General features: G+C 43.9%; 1 protein-coding gene across 3 annotated transcripts in view; it reads left to right on the plus strand.

Annotated features, from left to right (window-relative positions):
- The window catches only part of HIVEP3 (HIVEP zinc finger 3), a 503275-nt gene that overhangs the window by 91791 nt on the left and 392597 nt on the right, over positions 1–18887 (plus strand). For 2 of the 3 annotated variants that reach the window (XM_030867473.2, XM_030867481.3), the window contains exon 2: positions 7632–7743. The gene's annotated coding sequence lies outside the window, so the exon portion shown is untranslated. Of the gene's footprint in view, positions 1–6007; positions 6051–7631; positions 7744–18887 lie in introns of those variants that run through there. The other variant, XM_060306978.1, reaches the window with a different exon arrangement.

Consider the following 18887-nt stretch of genomic DNA (forward strand, 5'->3'; position numbering starts at 1 on the left):
CCACCTTCTCCTTCATTTGACCTTAGTTTAATCTGTTATTTTCTTCCCCCACAAACTGAGGTCACAGTCCTCTCCATTACATTATGCTTAACATTGATCAGGTGCTTTGATGAGCACTGTATTTAGTTTGAGTACTACACCTAAAGTGCTTCTGGAAGAGAGACATGAAATTAGAAAGGATAGAAGCTACTTTGGATGTCAGAACTGGGTCCGAGATGTCAGGGTAAAATGATAGACTGATTCTTACAAGGTCAGTGCAAGGTCTTATTATGTCCAGAAAATTAACTGCGTGCTTGCAGAATGTGGGAGATGTGTGTCTTAGCAGCCACAAATATAGAAAATACTTGGGAGTTAAAACCGATAGTTGTATTGGTTAGGGCACAGATTCAGTTGCTGTCACAAAGACCTAAAATAACAATGGCTTAAATAAACTACAAGTTTATTTCCCTCTCACAGACTGAGAATAAGCAGTATAGGGTGAAATGGCAGCACCAGAAACCCAGGGTCCTTCTATCTTGTTGCTCTGCTACCCTTCATCCACAGGATTATCAGGTCCACATTACAGCCAATGGGAAAGGGAAAAGGGAAGTGGGGGGGGGGGGCATGTTCCTCCCCTTTAAGAGAAAGACTAGAAAATTACCCTAGTCACATCTGGCTACATCCCATTGGCTAGAACCTAGCCTCCTGGCCACACCTTCCTACAAAGGAGACTGGGAAATGTAGTCTTCAACTGGTAGCCATCTTCCTAGCTAAGAATTTTATTACTGGGTAAGAAGAAGAAAGAGAATGGATACTGATCGAACAGTTAGCAGCCCTACAGTTAAGTTGATATGATACAATAGTGCAATTTGTTTGTAAAACAGTCTTGGGCAATCTTACATTGCATTGATAGAAGTATAAGAGCTTCTAGAACAGGAATTGGCAACCTTTTTCTGAAAAGGGCCACATAGTAAATATTTTAAACTTTGCAGGCCATATATGGTCTATATTGTAAATTCTTTTTTGTTTTTGTTTTTTTCTGTCCTTAAAAAATGTAAACACCATTCTTAGCTCACAGACTATTAAAAAATATAGCCTGCATGGAGGGCTATAGTTTGCCAACCTCTGTTCTAGAACAAGAAGGGTGATAAGTCTGGGATCATGTCTAAAGATGTACAAGAATATGTCCAGGGGCTTCCCTGGTGGTGCGGTGGTTGGGGGTCCGTCTGCCGATGCAGGGGACGTGGGTTCGTGCCCTGGTCTGGGAGGATCCCACATGCCGCGGAGCGGCTGGGCCCGTGAGCCATGGCCGCTGAGCCTGCGCCTCCGGAGCCTGTGCTCCGCAGTGGGGGAGGCCACGGCAGTGAGAGGCCCGGGTACCGCAAAAAAAAAAAAAAAAAAAAAAAGGGTATGTCCAGAGGAGGTGGTCAGGTTGGGCAAGGGTCTCTGGATGAATTCACAAGAGCAATGACTAAAGGCATTTGTTACTTTTAGTTTGGAGAAGCTGAGACTCTTAATGAGATGATCATTGTCTTTAGATATTTGAATGACAGTCAGGTGGTTAGGAGAGACCTTTGTTCTACATGTATCCAAAGGGAAGAACTAGAATCAGTGAGAGGATGCTCTGGGAGACAGATTGCCGCCCAGCATAAGGAAGGACTTTCTCACTATTGGTTACCATTTGTGGAGCTCTTATTGTCAGGCGTTGTTCTAAGCCCTTTACATAGATGGTTTCACTTTACCTTCCACAACCCCGTCAGGTTGGTATCATTCCTACCTCTACTTTATGGATGAGACAAAGCAGCATTAGAAGGTTATATAACTAGCCCAGGCATATGTGCTACTAAGTGGTAGAGCCATAATAACTACAATTGTCTACTGCCACCTTGCATGCAAATTAAATGAGATTAGATATGTATATAATTTAGCAGTGCCAGGCCCATAGTAAGTATTGTTGCTGGTAATAATAGTTATTATAATCCCTAGGAAGTACTGTTTCTCATCATGGTGGTTGTATTAGTTTCCTATGACTACTATAACAAATAACCACAAACTTTGTGGCTTAACACAATATGTTTATTTCCTTGGAGTTCTGGAGGCCAGAAATCTGAAGTCAGTTTCACTGGGCTGAGGTCAAGGTGTCAGCAGGGCTGTGCTCTCCAGAGCCTCTAAGGGGAGAATCTGTTCCTTGCCTCTTTTAGCTTCTGGTGGTTTCTGCGTTTCCTTGGTTTGTGGCTGCATCACACCAGTCTTGGCCCCTATGGTCACATTTCCTTCTCCTCTCTGCCTTCAGCCTCCCTCTTATAAGGATACTTTGATTCTGTTTAGTGCCCTCCCGGATAATCCAGGATAACCTCCCGATCTCAAGAGCATTCGATTAACCACACCTTTTGCCATATATGGTAATATTCACAGGTTCCAGAGGTGAATGTCTTTAGGGGGCATTATTAAACCTATCACAATGGTATTTAAACAGACACTGGATAACCACTATTTTTCTTTTCTTTCCACTATTAAAAAAAAAACAGCAACTTTATAACATTCTGTGATTTATTGGTCAATCATAATATCTGTTTTTCCTTGTTGTATTTGTGTGTGGGGGGGTATGAAAATAGAATATATTTTGTTTAAGGTATGAGTTAGAAGCAATACCGAATACCACAGTCTGACACTATTTATTGAATAACATTTTTTCCTCCCATTGATTTAAAATTCAGCTTTTATCACCTATCACATAGCAAACACTATACCTGAAGCTATTTCTTAACTTCATTCAGTTCCAGTGTCCATTTTTAGGTTTCTGCAATTGTGCTATATTGTTTTATTTACTGTAGTATATATATTCACAGTTGATAAATTCAGTCCCCTTCTGACTTCCCTGGTGGTGCAGTAGTTAAGAATCCGCCTGCCAGTGCAGGGGACACTGGTTCGAGCCCTGGTCCGGGAAGATCCCACATGCCGTGGAGCAGCTAAGCCTGGGCGCCACAAATACTGAGCCTGCACCCTAGAGCCCACGAGCCACAACTACCGAGCCCGCGTGCCACACATACCGAAGCCCGCTTGCCTAGAGCCTGTGCTCCGCAACAAGAGAAGCCATTGCATAGAGAAGCCCACGCACCGCAACGAAGAGTAGCCCCTGCTCGCCGCAACTAGAGAGAGCCTGTGTGCAGCTAAATATAAATAAATAAATAAGTAAATTTATATATAAAAAAAAATTCAGTCCCCTTCTATTCTTCTTTTTCAATTTTCTTGGCTAATGGCTCTTCTACTGTTTTCTTTGTCATTGTGTATTTGAACTTAAAAAATTCCTTATTATCATTTTAATGTGGTCTTGGGAAGAGAGGTGATAAATGGAGTTCTAATTGCCTTCCATAATGATCCTCCCACCCTATTTTTTTTTTTTTTTTTGCGATACGTGGGCCTCTCACTGTTGTGGCCTCTCCTGCTGCGGAGCACAGACTCCGGACGCGCAGGCTTGGCGGCCATGCTGCTCTGTGGCATGTGGGATCTTCCCGGACTGGGGCACGAACCCGTGTCCCCTGCATCGGCAGGCGGACTCTCAACCACTGCGCCACCAGGGAAGCCCCACCCTATTTTTTTTATTCTAGTGATTTTCCTTAGCCATCTCCATTGAGATTTTCCAGTTTTTTGGTTGAAATCATATGGAAGTTAAATTCCAGATTTCTTGATTTCTTTCTCTCATCCTCTCTCTTTCTACCTATCTTATGTTAACAATTAAATTAAACTTTACAACCACATTAACTATTATATTTGTACTTAAGCATACATTTTATTGGCTTTATTCCTCATTACATTTTCTTATATAACACGTCTTCTCTTTTCTTGAGTTTACTATTCTGGCTTAATTTTTTCCTTGGCTGGAAGAGATCTTCAAGTAATTTTTTTTTAATTTAATAAAGGGTATTTCTATGTCTTTGAACACGCCTTTCTTTTGTCATCACATGTGAGAGAAATTATAATTTGGCAGCTGGTAGAATTCTCGAGTTACAATAAGATTTCCCGAGAATTTTATAAAAGTTGTGCCACTGTCTTTTAGCCTAGTGTTGCAGATGTGAAGTATGATGTCAGTCTGATTTTCTTTCCTTTTAAGCAGCCTGAATTTTCTCCCCTATCAGGAAGCCTGTAGTTGTTTCTCTTTGTTCTTGGAGTAGGAGACTGCATCTAGAATTGTGTATTCTTTCAGTAATCCTACTGCTCAGCACCCAATAGACCCATATGATCTAAGGCCTCGAGTCTTTCATCAGCTCAAGGAAATGTTCTTCTGTTTCTTCCTTGATTGTTGCTTTTCCCCTTCCTTAATGATGTCATCTCCTTCCAGAACTTCATTTAGACTAATATGGGATGTTCTGGATTTCTCTGTTATATCTTGTGTCTTATTTGATTATAAATTTCTTTTTCTGTTTCTTTCTTTCTTCTTCTTTGTGTGTGTGTGTGTGTGTGTGTGTGTCATACCAAAATGAGCTGTGGTCTTGCCCCTTTTCAGACTTTGACTTCTTCCTATATTAGGGACAAACTTTCCACTTTCCAAAGATGCCCTGGAATCGTTGCTGTTCTGTGTGGAGAGAACATGCCTAGTTCCTGATGTCCTTTCCTTTGCCTCTGAGCCGATGCCTGTGACCCTCATCTGATCTTTGATTCTCTGAGCTTGGGGTTTTCCAGGACCTTTTTCTGGAAGTCTGTGCACTTTCTTCTTAGGGGGCCTGTGCAGAATCATACATGGTCTTATCAGCACTAATCACCTTTTCTTCAGCGACATCTCATCTGCTTTATATCTTCCCCATATTCTTTAAAATGTAGGCTTTATTGGTGGCATCTTTCTCTGGGTCCCAGCATTGCCTCTAGTGTTTTGGTCATATAAGTGTGGGGTTTTGTTTTGTTTTTGTTTTGTGTTTTGGAGGAGAAGGAAGGAGTAAATGTCTGAGCCCAGTTCTGCTATCCCCCCAAATCAAAAGTCCCAGGGTGGAAACAGTAGAGGTGAGTGAAGCATCGCATCCGTGGCTGGATGGAATGAGCTTTCAGCTACATCTAGCTCTGGGGGGCTTGACTCTGAAGTCTAAAGAATAGAGCAGCATAATTAAAGGTTTAAGAAGCAACTTTTACATACTGGACCAGAGAGATAGGGTTTAATTTAGCTGGGAGGACAGAGTGAGGTGAGACTTAAATGGTGAGTCACACTGAAATGACTAAAGATATAGCAGGAGAGACTAAGCTTAAATTACAGCCAAAGTGATTCAGGTTGGTCACGACAAAGACCATTTAACTCTGAAACACTTGTGTGGCATCATAGGGCATTGACTAGCCAAGTTAGGAAGCCCCCTTTTCTGGTGAGTTTTCTTGGAGGGTTAAGAGCTGTTCTATTTAAGGGAAGAGGATGGACTAAATTGTCTTCCGGTTTCCCTGACAGCCTTGGGGTATTATGATTATGATACCTTGGTGCGTATGATATTAGTGTTTTCACCCAGCCTTACTGATAATTTTTATTTTTCAGCATGAGCAGAGACTGTTTTTTATCAGGAACACTTCCTCCAAATCTTTAAAACCAAATGGAGACATCTTCCCCTAACCTGCTGAGAAGAACAGGAATTTCAGTGGCTTCCTCTCTCCTGCAGCTGGAAGCAGCACAGCTCCCAGTGTGGCTGGAGACTCGCTCCCATCCCCTGGCGGTCCCCTCCCCCAGGGCGGGCTAGAGAGACCAGCCGGGAGGAGAGGGCCTGGGGCAGACTGTGGGAGGAGTGACAGAGTGACAGGCTCCCTGTGGTAGGTCTGCACCTTGTCACAGAGCCTCCTGGGCTCAGGTCTGAGGTGGCCGCGGGTCAGAGCCAGTTCCAAGCTGTGTGGCTGGTGACATTTCCGGCTGGCAGTGCCCAGCCAATCAGTGACAGGTCCAGCTAGCTTGGGTGATGACACACAAAATATGATAATTTTCTGCTAGAGAGCCCTGGGAGCTGAGAGAGAAGGGTGTGCGTGCGTGCGTGCGTGCGTGTGTGTGTGTGTGTGCGTGTGTGTGTGTGTGTCTGGGAGGGGGCAGTGCAGGCAGTGGCTGTGATGAGGTGAGAGGGTGACGGTGCATTGGTTTCAGCGGTTTGCCCAGGGAGGGTGGGCTCTGAGCCTACGGCTAGAGGGACATGCCCAGAGCGGCTGTGGGAACATCGGGGTGGCTTTTCAGCTAAGCTGCTGGTGTTGCTGCTGCTGGCCTGGAACCAGGGGAGCAGAGCCAGCACCGTTCTGAAGCTCTGGGGCTCCTGGGGTGAAAAAGAAACTGTAAAAGAAGGAAACTGCATTTTCCTTCCTTTCAAACATAAGTGAGGTGAGGAGTTCTGGTTTCTTCTCAGGGCGACCTCTTGAAAAACCAACACTGGAATAATAAACACTACCTGGGTGGCTGAAGTACTTAACGAATATTTTTTTTTCCATTGGGGCAGGGGGGTTGTTGTTTATCCTCAAGCCCCACCCCCAGTTTTCTACCTCCATGCTTAATCTAGTCCTGAAAAAAGAAGTAAACAAACAAAAACCCAACAACCAAACAAAACCAGCTTGTTAACAAAATCCTGAAGAAGGGCCTAAGTCTGGATCTTAGAGACTGTAAAGGTTCAGGTGGTAGTTTTGATTCCAGATACTGGTTGGAAAAAAAAAAAACATGTGTTGGAACAAGATCTGGTCCTAGATTACATTATAGTTTGCAAGTAGTGCCAGAGGATTCTTTAGTTTGAGGGCATGGCAGTGCCCTGTGGTTAATTGTGAGCTGGTGGAGGCCCCCACTTCCTGCAGCTGCCCTGGCAGCCTTTCTGGTCCTTTATCAGCAGGTAGGGGCTTGTGAGGGGTGACACCCGTGCTGACAAGTGTCCCTGGCATTGTCTGACCCCATGAACATGTGTGTTCAGAAGTGAAGGATGGTAGTGTTTATATAACATGCTGATTAGTCACTGAGGAACTCATCACTGCAATAAATGTGTCTAGTTTTATGCCTTGTCTTTGCTCTTTCCCTCCCTCTCTCTCTCTCTCTCTCTCTCCCCCCCGCTTTTCCCTCTCTCTCTCTCTCTCTCTCTATATATATATATATATATTTTCTTTTTCTTTTTTAAAGGCACTGATGAATGAAATCATTATCCCTGCGAGCAAGCCTGCCCTGTGGCTTTAGGCATGGGACTGGCTTCCTGTGCTTGGAGTGACAGCTATTCAGAAGTGATAATTGGTGTACTGTATCTTTAAAAGGTTAAAACCCCTTTCAAAAAAGGTCTGAACTCATAGTGGAAAAGACAGGCGAGGCAGGGGTTGGCTCTGGATTCAGAAAACAGCTGCTGATTTGATTCCGTGTCTGCGGGCTGCATTTATTCCGTGTTTTTCAGCAGCAGGAATTCAAGAGGGATGCTACTGTTTGGGTTTCTGATCGTGATTTATATTTATTCAGAGGAATAACAGAGGGTGGATCTGTTCCCGGCGCGAGCATGCTCACAACCAGCCGACTCTCCCATTATCCAACTGCCTAGTTTGGTGCTTCAATGTACATGTATATCTCGTGTACATATGTGTGTATACAAACGCGCATGCATGCCTGGATGGACATATGTGTGCACAGGTTATCTTTTAAGGACAATTCTTTCAATAAGGTCTTTACCCCTTACTTGAAACAGGTGTTCAGGAAAAAAATGCACAAAATCCTGACTGACCGGAATAATTCATGAAGAAGGGGCTGGATCCGTGGGTCAGAGAACACAGGACCAGTTTGCCATCCCAAGGCCGAAGGTAGGGGACTCTGGATTTTTATTCGGCGGAGGGATGCCTCGCGCTTTATTTTATTTATTGTGTTTTTGCCAGCGGCCGCTACGGGCAAGTGAAATAGCGAGCTGCGATTCCATGTCGTCGTGGCCTTTCTTGGGCGAGGTGTCCGGTGGCGGAGGCGCCGGGAACGGCCGGGTGGGCGGCCGCGCGGCGTGCGGTGCCCTCGGTGGGCTGAGCGGGCTCCCTGGCCCGGTGCCAGGGGGAGCGGCGGGAGCCTCAAGTGACCCCCGCGCGTCAATCACGGCGGCAGCGGCGGCTGTAACCCTCTGCGCGCCGCGCGCTCCCCACACCTCGGCAGCCCGGCGGCACCGGCGCAGTGGGGCCCCCCTCTCCTCTGAGCCCCAGCGGTCGGGCTAATGCCTTGTCCACCGCAGCACCTGCAGTTTCTTCTGCTGCCCTGGCTGCGGCTCCGGGGTTGTTCAGACCCCCCTGAGCCGTCTGTGTTGCCGAAAATGAGATCGGAGGATGCTGGGTGCCCAGAGGGGAAATCTTCCTAGCCCCCGCCCCCAAATGTTCCTAAAGCAAAATCACAAAAGCCCCTCCTCCAAAGAAGATCAAACCAAACCCAAACTTTTACTCTGTTGGGGATTCTCGCCTTACCCCTCTCCCAGTCGTGCCCCACATTTTACCATCCTTTAAAAGGAGAAACACCGCTGGTGCTGAATGGCCCCTGCTGAGACTGTACAAGCTGCCCGAGGACTCCTGAGCGTGGCCGACACCCTGAACTCGCGGAGACTCGGACCGAAGTGTTGGAGAGGCGCTGGAGGCCAGGCGTGGGTTTGGTTGACCGCGGCTGCTTTGGTTTACGTTGCAGGTCGCAGGTCGGGACTACTTCTTTGGCTCGGCCCGCCCTTGAACTTTGGGGGTCGTGGATGCCGGCAGGAGGGTCTGCGGGGTCTGGTTGCTTGGTGAGCGGTACCTTGGCCCTTTTTCTGCCGCGCACCTCAAGTTTCCGGCCACCCTTGGCTTTGGAACCGCAGTAGCCGGGTGCTCGCCACCCCCCAGCTGTGTCTTGTGCTTTGGTTTTGGTGGTGTTAAAACTGGCTTGCTTTCTGGTTGTTGGGGGAGGGGAGAAGGGAGAGCGTGAGGTGTGCCCTGAATTGATCTCCACCCAGCGTTCTCCAGCCCTTGTTTGCGTGATTACGTAACTTCAACCAATGATCAGACCGTGCGCCCCAGCAACTCCCACCGTTTCCCGTCCTCCCCCCGACTGAAGAAGTTGGGTCCTATGTTTATGATGTTTTTGTGTAACTGTGTGTATCAGCGAGGCAGGGACAGTGTGGGGAAGAGGGGGAATGATTTGAGCAATGTATGTGAAGAACATGGGGGGCAAAGATCACGTGTCCATTAGGGTTAGCGGTGGAATTGGCTTTGGGTTGGTGTTGATCTAAAGACCCTCCCACATCCCTTTCAGCTAGTCATTGCTTGTCTGAATTTGCATTTGGTCACGTCACCCCCCTCTTGAATTCTGGAAAAGGTTGGAATCATCCCTGCAAGACCGCTGGGTTCCTAACTAGATGCATAAAACATAACACGAATCCTGAATGCAGGGTGGCTGCCAGGCTCATTTGTTTCAGGTTCTAGCTGTTCTTCATACTTCCTGCTGAGGGAAAGAGTTTCTGCCACGCTGTTTCAGTTTTGCTCTGGGGTTGGGCTACACTGTGGGGCTGAAGAGTAGAACCCAGATGCTGGCTGAGCTGCTCGACATATGCTCTTTAAAGCTCTGATGACTTGCAGTTGCTGGAGGCCCTGTACATTCTTGCATTAAATACTGTGGGATTTTTTTTTTTTTTTGCAAGGTAGGAGAACAGCTGTCCCATCAAGATATCTGCAGGCAGAGGGGGAAAGGTGTCCATGACACTCAGCTCTCTCTCCTTCCTCCCCACTCTGTCTGTTTAGCTGATGTACCCACAGGACACAGAATTGTTGCACGGGGCCCCTTTATCACACCCCTTGGTGCCTCAGCCTGGGGCTCCCAGACAGACTTGTTAATTTAGCAGGAAGTCTGGCCCTTCAGGCTGGGATGGTTTTACTGTCCTCCGCACCCCGTTGGGTCTGCTCTAAGGCAGCGACAGAGTTGTACGCCGTGGCAGTGGATGAAGGTGTTCCCCAACAGCGCTGTTGCTGAACTGTCTCTGCCTGCTCTGTCTCAGTGGCTGTCACCCTCCTTGGAGTGGAGGAGCATGTGATGCCTTTGGGTTCTTGCCAACTGAGCCATCGAGGCACTTGGTGTATGAAAGGTACCAGCAAGAAGAAGAGGCATTTAGTCTGAAATCCTGGCAGATTCCAGGCCCCGACTTGATGGGAGATAATGTTAAGAAAGCTGTGTGACAACTGGATAGCTTTTAACTTGTCTCTCACTTGCTCTGTGAGTTCCCTGATGCCTTTCAGGTTCTTCCCTGTTCTCCAAGCTGCCCATCAAGGAGGCCCAGACATGCGGTCCTTCCTTCTGTGTCTGGTGGAATCAAAGCATATTTACAAATCTGCAGATGCACTGGGCAAGCAGGGCAGGAAACACTGGCTACGTGAACAGGCAGCACTGGTGTTTCAGGACAGACTTGGCTAAAGCCCTTGACCAAGGTCGTTCTTCATCTGTAAAGTGGGTGTCACCGTCGTAGCCTTACCAAGCCCACTGACATATCTTGAGAAGTAAATGAGTTGGGCTAAAAAGTAACATGTGCTCTGTAGCTGATGGGTGTTAGGATGATACCATGACAGTCTGCAATGCACATTTATACGAGGCCACTTAGCCATCTGGGACCTAAATGGTAAAGCAAGAGAGATGCCATAAGTCCATGAGCTCAGGTCAGGTATTACGATCATTGGAAAATTTCATTGCAGAAAATTTCATACCCTTCTGCAGGACTCTTCATTTACATAAAGTTCTAAGAGGTTCGATGATTAGTTTGCCAATTATACCCAGAAAATTGGAAGAGATTGATAAAGTAGTGTACAAGAGTTCTTATAGCTCTTTTCTAAAATATCACTAAGAAGTACTAGTAATGTAAGAAATAGAAATACTAAACAAGTTTAAAATAAAATTTAAAAGGCACAGGAATTCAAAGTATAGAATTTTGAGACTATTTAACATAAGTATTTAATGTGAGGAATTCAGTGAAATTTTATATATTTGGATAGGTCTTCAGAACACTGTCTTGTCGCATAATAACTGACGTGCACGGGGACCTATATGCATCAAGAGGAGTTTAAATGGCATTTTGTGTGTCCAGCTTCAAAAGGCATGAGAATATGAAGTATACCCCAAATGACTTTTTTCACCCGAGGTTTCTGGACAGCCAAGGGCTTATTGATCAAAATTATATTATAACTATAAAGCTCCCCTATTGAAATTAATTGAGAACTTTATGATCTTTTGCTGAAACTTGGCAGGGAACTATTATGCTAGAATTAGTAGTACTTATGTTCTAACATTTGATGTTATAGAAAATTCTAAGAAGGAGGCATGGGAGCCTCAGCCTGTCTCGCTCTGACCAGAGACACATTCAGAACCTTCCAACTTGGCGACTTAATGCTGGAATTAATTGGAAGAGACTGGATGATGGAAAAGACGAAGCCAGAGAGGCATGTGCTTCTTATGTCAGTGTAGGGAATGTGGACTCCCCACCACCAGTGTGCTGTTAAAAAACGTTCAAGGTGTCATGACAACACCCTCATGTTAAACTGTGGTGTTGACTCAATTCAGACATGGTGCTCAAAACTGGAAGGATATGTGAGTTACACGAGCTTTGCCTGACCCTCTGCTGATTTGCTTAGTTACAGTTTATTCCAAAACAAAGGCAACAGGAAAGACACAAGTACAGGAAAATTAATGCTGACACTTTTTAAAGAGTACTGTATATTTAATTTAATTTTTAAATTTAATGCCTATGTCAAAAATGTGAAGGCCCTAATTAAAAGTAGCAGAAGAGTATTGCTCGGTTTCTAGACACACATAAGTTCATCATTTTGGTAAATTATTTGAAGAACGTTTTGAACTTATTAAAAGAAACTGTCAATAACAGGCCATTGAATATGATCAGAAATGCTCAGAATTGTCCCGAGTTTCCATGTATATAAGCAAAGGGATACTGATGTAATAAGATGGATAAAATGCTATTCTCTGAAATCCCAGGGGGCTTGAAAGGCAGAGGAGGTAGGGGTTGGTGGTGGGAGGTGACTGAACCACTTTCTCCAAGGGGCTGCCCTTTGGGGAGGGTCACATTTGGGAATGTGTGCTTAGGCTATTGATCCAGTCTGTTCCTGAAAACCATGCATGCATGAGTGATTTGATTCCTCCCCTCATTACTAAGTGCTACAAAATACCAGGTGGGGCTGGCATTCTTCTGAAAAAAAAAAAAAAAAAGGGTGGAGCTTTACATCTAGATGTGTGGTAGATGAACTAAGAATACCCCTTAGATTCAGCAGTGAAGCCAGGGAGAAGCATACAGAAGTCAATCTCAAGGATCATGGGAAGTCTCTGGATGTCCATGGGTCCTTGAATTGGAATTCAGGTAAAACTTAAAAAAAAAAAAAAGAGTAATATACATGACAGGGATCCAACGAAAAGATGATAAACAAGTAATACGGATGGAAAAAAATAAGACCAGTGTTATAAATATATGACATGCTCTGCTGAGCCTTTGTCACCAAAGTTAGTCTATTCAGGAATTGCAGGCTTTGCATTAGATGCTGAAGCTATCTTAAGATCAGAGGACGGACTTTCCTGGTGGTGCAGTGGTTAAGAATCAGCCTGCCAATGCAGAGGACATGGGTTTGAGCCCTGGGCTTGGAAGATCCAGTTGCCACAGAGCAACTAACCCCGTATGCCACAACTCCTGAGCCCGCGTACCACAACTGCTGAAGCCCACGTGCCTAGAGCCCATGCTTCGAAACAAGAGAAGCCACCGCAATGTGATCAGGAACAAGACAAGGTTGCCCACTCTCACCACTATTATTCAACGTAGTTTTGGAAGTTTTAACCATGGCAATCAGAGAAGAAAAAGAAATAAAAGGAATCCAACTTGGAAAGGAAGAAATAAAACTCTCACTGTTTGCAGATGACATGATACTATACATAGAAAATCCTAAAGATGCCATCAGAAAACTACTAGAGCTAATCAATGAATTTGGTAAAATTGCAGGATACAAAATTAATGCACAGAAATCTTTTGCATTTCTATACACTAACAATGAAAAATCAGAAAGAGAAATTAAGGAAACACTCCCATTTACCATTGCAACAAAAAAATAAAATACCTAGAAATAAACCTACCTAAAGAGGCAAAAGACCTGTATGCAGAAAACTATAAGGCACGGATGAAAGAAATCAAAGACAATACAAACAGATGGAGAGATATACTATGTTCTTGGATTGGAAGAATCAACATTGTGAAAATGACTATACTCGCCAAAGCAATCTACAGATTCAGTGCAATCCCTATCAAATTACCAATGGCATTTTTCACAGAACTAAAAAAGAAAATCTTAAAATTTGTATGGAAACACAAAAGACCCCGAATAGCCAAAGCAATCTTGAGAAAGAAAAATGGAGCTGGAGGAATCAGGCTCCTTGACTTCAGACTATACTGCAAAGCTACAGTAATCAAGACAGTATGGTACTGGCACTAAAACAGAAATATAGGGCTTCCCTGGTGGCGCAGTGGTTGAGAGTCCGCCTGCCGATGCAGGGGACATGGGTTCGTGCCCCGGTCCGGGAGGATCCCACATGCCGCAGAGCGGCTGGGCCCGTGAGCCATGGCCGCTGAGCCTGTGCGTCTGGAGCCTGTGCTCCACAACGGGAGAGGCCACAACAGTGAGAGGCCCACGTACTGCAAAAATCAAAAAACAAACAAACAAAAAAACCAGAAATATAGATCAATGGAACAGGATAGAAAGCCCAGAAATAAACCCACACACATGTGGTCGCCTTATCTTTGACAAAGGATGCTAGAATATACAATGGAGAAAAGACAGCCTCTTCAATAAGTGGTGCTGGGAAAACTGGACAGCTACATGTAAAAGAATGAAATTAGAACACTCCCTAACACCATACACAAAAATAAACTCAAAATGGATTAAGACATTTTGTAAAACCAGACAGTACAAAACTCTTAGAGGAAAGCATAGGCAGAACACTCTATGACATAAATCACAGCAAGATCCTTTTTGACCCACCTCCTAGAGTAATGGAAATAAAAACAAAAATAAACAAATGGGACCTAATGAAACTTAAAAGCTTTTGCACAGCAAAGGAAACCATAAACAAGACGGAAAGACAACCCTCAGGATGGGAGAAAATATTTGCAAATGAAGCAACTGACAAAGGATTAATCTCCAGAATATACAAGCAGCTCAGGCAGCTCAATATCAAAAAAACAAAAAAACCAAACCAAAAATGGGTGGAAGACCTAAATACACATTTCTCCAAAGAAGACATACAGTTGGCCAACAAACACATCAAAGGTTGCTCAACATCACTAATCATTAGAGAAATGCAAATCAAAACCACAATGAGGTATCACCTCACACTGGTCAGAATGGCCATCATGAAAAAATCTAGAAAAGGGAGAAAAGGGAACCCCCTTGCACTGTTGGTGGGAATGTAAATTGATACAGCCCCTATGGAGAACAGTATGGAGGTTCCTTAAAAAACTAAAAATAGAACTACCATACGACCCAGCAATCCCACTACTGGGCGTATACTCTGAGAAAATCATAATTCAAAAAGATACATGTACCACAGTGTTCATTGCAGTTTTATTTACAATAGCCAGGACATGGAAACAACCTAAATGTCCATCGACAGATGAATGGATAAAGAAGATGTGGCACATATATACAATGGAATATTACTCAGCCGTAAAAGGAACGAAACTGAGTTATTTGTAATGAGGTGGACAGACCTAGAGTCTGTCATACAGAGTGACTTAAGTCAGAAAGAGAAAAACAAATACCATATACTAACGCACATATGTAGAATCTAAAAAAATGGTATCGATGAACCTAGAGTCAGGGCAGGAATAAAGACGCAGACCTGGAGAATGGACTTGAGGACACAGTGGGGGAAGGGTAAGCTCGGACGAAGTGAGAGTGTATCATTGACATATATACACTACTAAATGTAAAATGGGTGGCTAGTGGGAAGCTGCTGCATAGCACAGGGAGATCAGCTGAGTGCTTTGTGATGACCTAGAGGAGTTGGATGGGGGGGTGGGAGGGAGATGCAAGGGGGAGGAGATATGGGGGTATATGTATACATATAGCTGATTCACTTTGTTGTAAAGCAGAAAATAACACAACATGGTAAAGCAATTATACTCCAATAAAGATATATAAAAAAAAGCACACAAAAAAAACCCCCAAAACCACAATGAGGTATCACCTCACACCAGTCAGAATGGCCATCATCAAAAATCTAGAAACAATAAATGCTGGAGAAGATGTGGAGAAAAGGGAACCCTCCTGCACTGTTGGTGGGGATGTAAATTGATACAGCCACTATGGAGAACAGTATGGAGGTTCCTTAAAAATGTAACAGTAGAACTACCATACGACCCAGCAATCCCACTACTGGGCATATACTCTGAGAAAACCATAATTCAAAAAGATACATGTCCCGCAATGTTCACTGCAGCACTATTTACGATAGCCAGGACATGGAAACAACCTAAATGTCCATCGACAGGTGAATGGATAAAGAAAATGTGGCACATATATGAAATGGAATATTACTCAGCCATAAAAAGGAATGAAACTGAGTTATTTGTAATGAGGTGGATGGACCCAGAGTCTGTCATACAGGGTGAAGTAAGTGAGAAAGAGAAAAACAAATACCATATGCTAACACACATATATGGACTCTAGAAAATTGGTACTGATGAACCTAGTGGTAGAGCAGGAATAAAGATGCAGATGTAGGGAATGGACTTGAGGACACAGGGCGGGGAAGGGGAGGCTGGGACTTAGTGTATATAGCACTGACATATATACACTACCAAATATAAAATAGATTGCTGGTGGGAAGCTACTGTATAGCACAGGGAGATCAGCTGGGTGCTTTGTGATGACCTAGAGGGGTGGGATAGGGAGGGTGGGAGGGAGGCTCAAGAGGGAGGGGATATGGGGGTATATGTATGCATATAGCTGATTCACTTTGTTGTACAGCAGAAACTAATACAATATTGTAGAGCAATTATACCCCAATAAAGATGTATTAAAAAAAATCAGAGGAGCCCTGGTAAAAATGAACCAACTTATTTTTATTAGAAGAAGAATTCTGAAAAATCTCTTTAGTCAAGATTCAATACAGTAGACTCTTGACAATCTTTATGGATGCATCTCAAACCCTTTACAAATTCCCAAATTTGCAAATGCAGAAACATTTGCATAGGCTCTTGACTTCCTTCTGAATCAGGTTTCTGTCCAGAGGGGAGAGGTTTCCATAATTATTCACAGGCCACCAATGATTTGCCTTTTCAACTTGCACTCAAGGAAGCAGTTTCACATCCAGAGAGTTTCTGTTTCCCTGCTGGTGTGTCGGGAGGAGGAGCTTTGACAAGACTCCCTCTCCGGCTAAGTGGCTTGCTCTTGTGCTGTGTAGCTTTGCTACACAGTTCACACTTGTGCTTCAGGAAAAGGAGAGTTGCCATGTGGCGTGGCTCTTAGGGGTGGTTCACAAATAACTGAAAAAAGTGAATGGTGTGTCTACAGATGCCAAGCAGCTGCTGGAATTGGTAAAAAAAAATCACACAGGCACGCAACCTCCCAAACTCCCTCCACTCCCTGGCCCTCAATAGAGATTTAATACACTCTTAGAAACTTCCCCTGACTGTCAGCATATCTATCTCATGGAGAGAACTGGGGCATCACACAGCTGAAGCGTATGGTGAAAGACAAAACAAATCTAGGCAAGAGAGACAGAATGTAGTCATTTGCTCCATGCCCTCATTTTAAAGATTTCAAAATTTGAGAAGATTCCAGGAGATTAAAAAAACAAAAACAAACCCCACTGTGCTTCTGATTATATTTAATAAAAAGAGCCAGAGCAGAATGTACTCTGAAGGTTGGGCTTTCCTGCTCCTCATTGGAGGTGTTCTCACAAGAATCTTTCCGGAGTGATCTGGGGAGAAGCTCGTAGAATTTGCAGTGGGTTTAAGAGTTCCGCCAATTACAATTGAGGAGATCACATTTGCCAAGCCCCTGGAAGAGCTATGGCAGGAACCACAGCAATTTGATATGAGAGTTTCTTATTAAATTTTTCTTGATAAAATCCTTTTAACTAATTTTAATGAAATAGCCACTAGATACAAAAGAACACTTATATACTGTATATAAAGGTTTAAAGAATAATCATTCTTCATATTATATTATGATCAACACTCATGTCCTCACCAGTCAATTTAAGAAAAAAAATGTTACTGTTACCTTCGAAGAGTGGTACCCCTCTCCATCCCATCCCACCCCTCCCTTTTCAGGGATAATCGTTTTCTGGACATGTCTGTCTCTTTTCCCCATGCTTTTCTTTATCGTCTCACCCTTTATATTTGCATCTCTAAACCATATCTTTAGTTGTACATGTTTGTGAATGTCATATAAGTGGAATACTGTTTATATTCTTGTGTTCATAGTTAGCCCATGCATACCAGAGGCTGCACTAGTTGACAAACAACTGAAATATTGAAATATTAATATTTCCATATCAGTTGGTGGTAAATTGCTGCTTACCTAACTCCTCCCCCCACCCCCCTGTGCTCCCATGAAACCTATTCAAGTCCCTTCACCTTCCTAAAGGGATTAGACCTGGCACAGCAGGGGGTATTGGGACCCATCTCCAGTCCTGTGCCCGGAATCCCTTCTGACTATACAATCCCTGTCCCAGCTAGTTGTTAAATGTTTCATTCCCGGATTTGTTCGTATTGTTGACTGTAGCTTAAGTTTTTTCATTTTGCTGAACTGTAATTCCATGGAATGAATACACTGTGGTTTATATATCTATTCTGCTATCCATGAACGCTAAAATCATTTCCAGTTTTTTACTCTTGTAAATGGCGCTGCTGTGAACTTTCCCCTGGTGAGCATGTATATAAGTTTACTCAGGGAATATACATAGGAGTAGAATTACTGGTCACAACTGTGGGCATCTTCAAAGCTTCTAGAATAATTCAAAATTAATTTCCATCATGTTATGTGAATTTCACCTCAATAAAAGAATTTCTTACCAATTTCTCAGCTTGTAAGTCACTTTAAAAGATGTTTTTTCTCTGGTATCCAGTTTTCTTAGTTGTTTTCAGTAGACTTACCTACATACCTAGCCCACCATAGCGCTGGAAATAAAATCCACAGGGTTTCCTTTAATACCACAGTAAACTTGAACACTTGTTAACTGTGAAAGACAATGCTGAGTCTATTGACAGGATGTATTATATATTTGCACGTGTTTATTACAATGGTTTATTCAGTTTAATCCGTGATTCATTCCATAGCTAAGATGGTATGCTCTTAGAAATGTAACTTAGGTTCCTTCCAGGCTAAGATAGAAGACAAGTTGGTGCTAGTGGATTGAGTATGAATGTTCTAAACCTGCCAGAGAGTCTGACCACAGTAGAAATGAGCGATGTTGAGTAGATAACAGATAGTTTAGCCTTTAAGTGCAGAAGTATATCAACTGCTAGGGATTTAATTCTCCTTTCTTGGTAACCTGGGGGAGCTGATGGGTTTCTGGTTGATTTCCAGTTCCACGCATTGGCAGTCCTGTTCCGTTAGGACATTTCTCCTGGATGCAGCTCTCTTCCAAACCTGAAACAGAGTGAATTAGGATCAGAGGCTGTCCGTTTCCTCTTCCATTTACCAAGAGCTAGATGTCCAGAATTACTCACCTCTTCCCTTCCGGATGCCTGTGTTTTGGCCAGAGTTCTACCTTCATGCTACCCTTCTCTCTCTGTTCTTAGCTTGTTATTGAATGATAGGCCTTACCACGTGGAAACCAACTCTCTTTGGGAGAAAAAAAAGCGCAATCATCTCGTTCTCTAAGACTGGCTCTCTCAGTTTGCAGCAGAGGACTTGGGTGGCAGCTGGTACTCCCCGTTCCTCCCACCGCCCATGTGGCTGGG

This window comes from Globicephala melas, chromosome 1, assembly GCF_963455315.2.
Source record: "Globicephala melas chromosome 1, mGloMel1.2, whole genome shotgun sequence".
Taxonomy (NCBI): Eukaryota; Metazoa; Chordata; class Mammalia; order Artiodactyla; family Delphinidae; genus Globicephala; species Globicephala melas.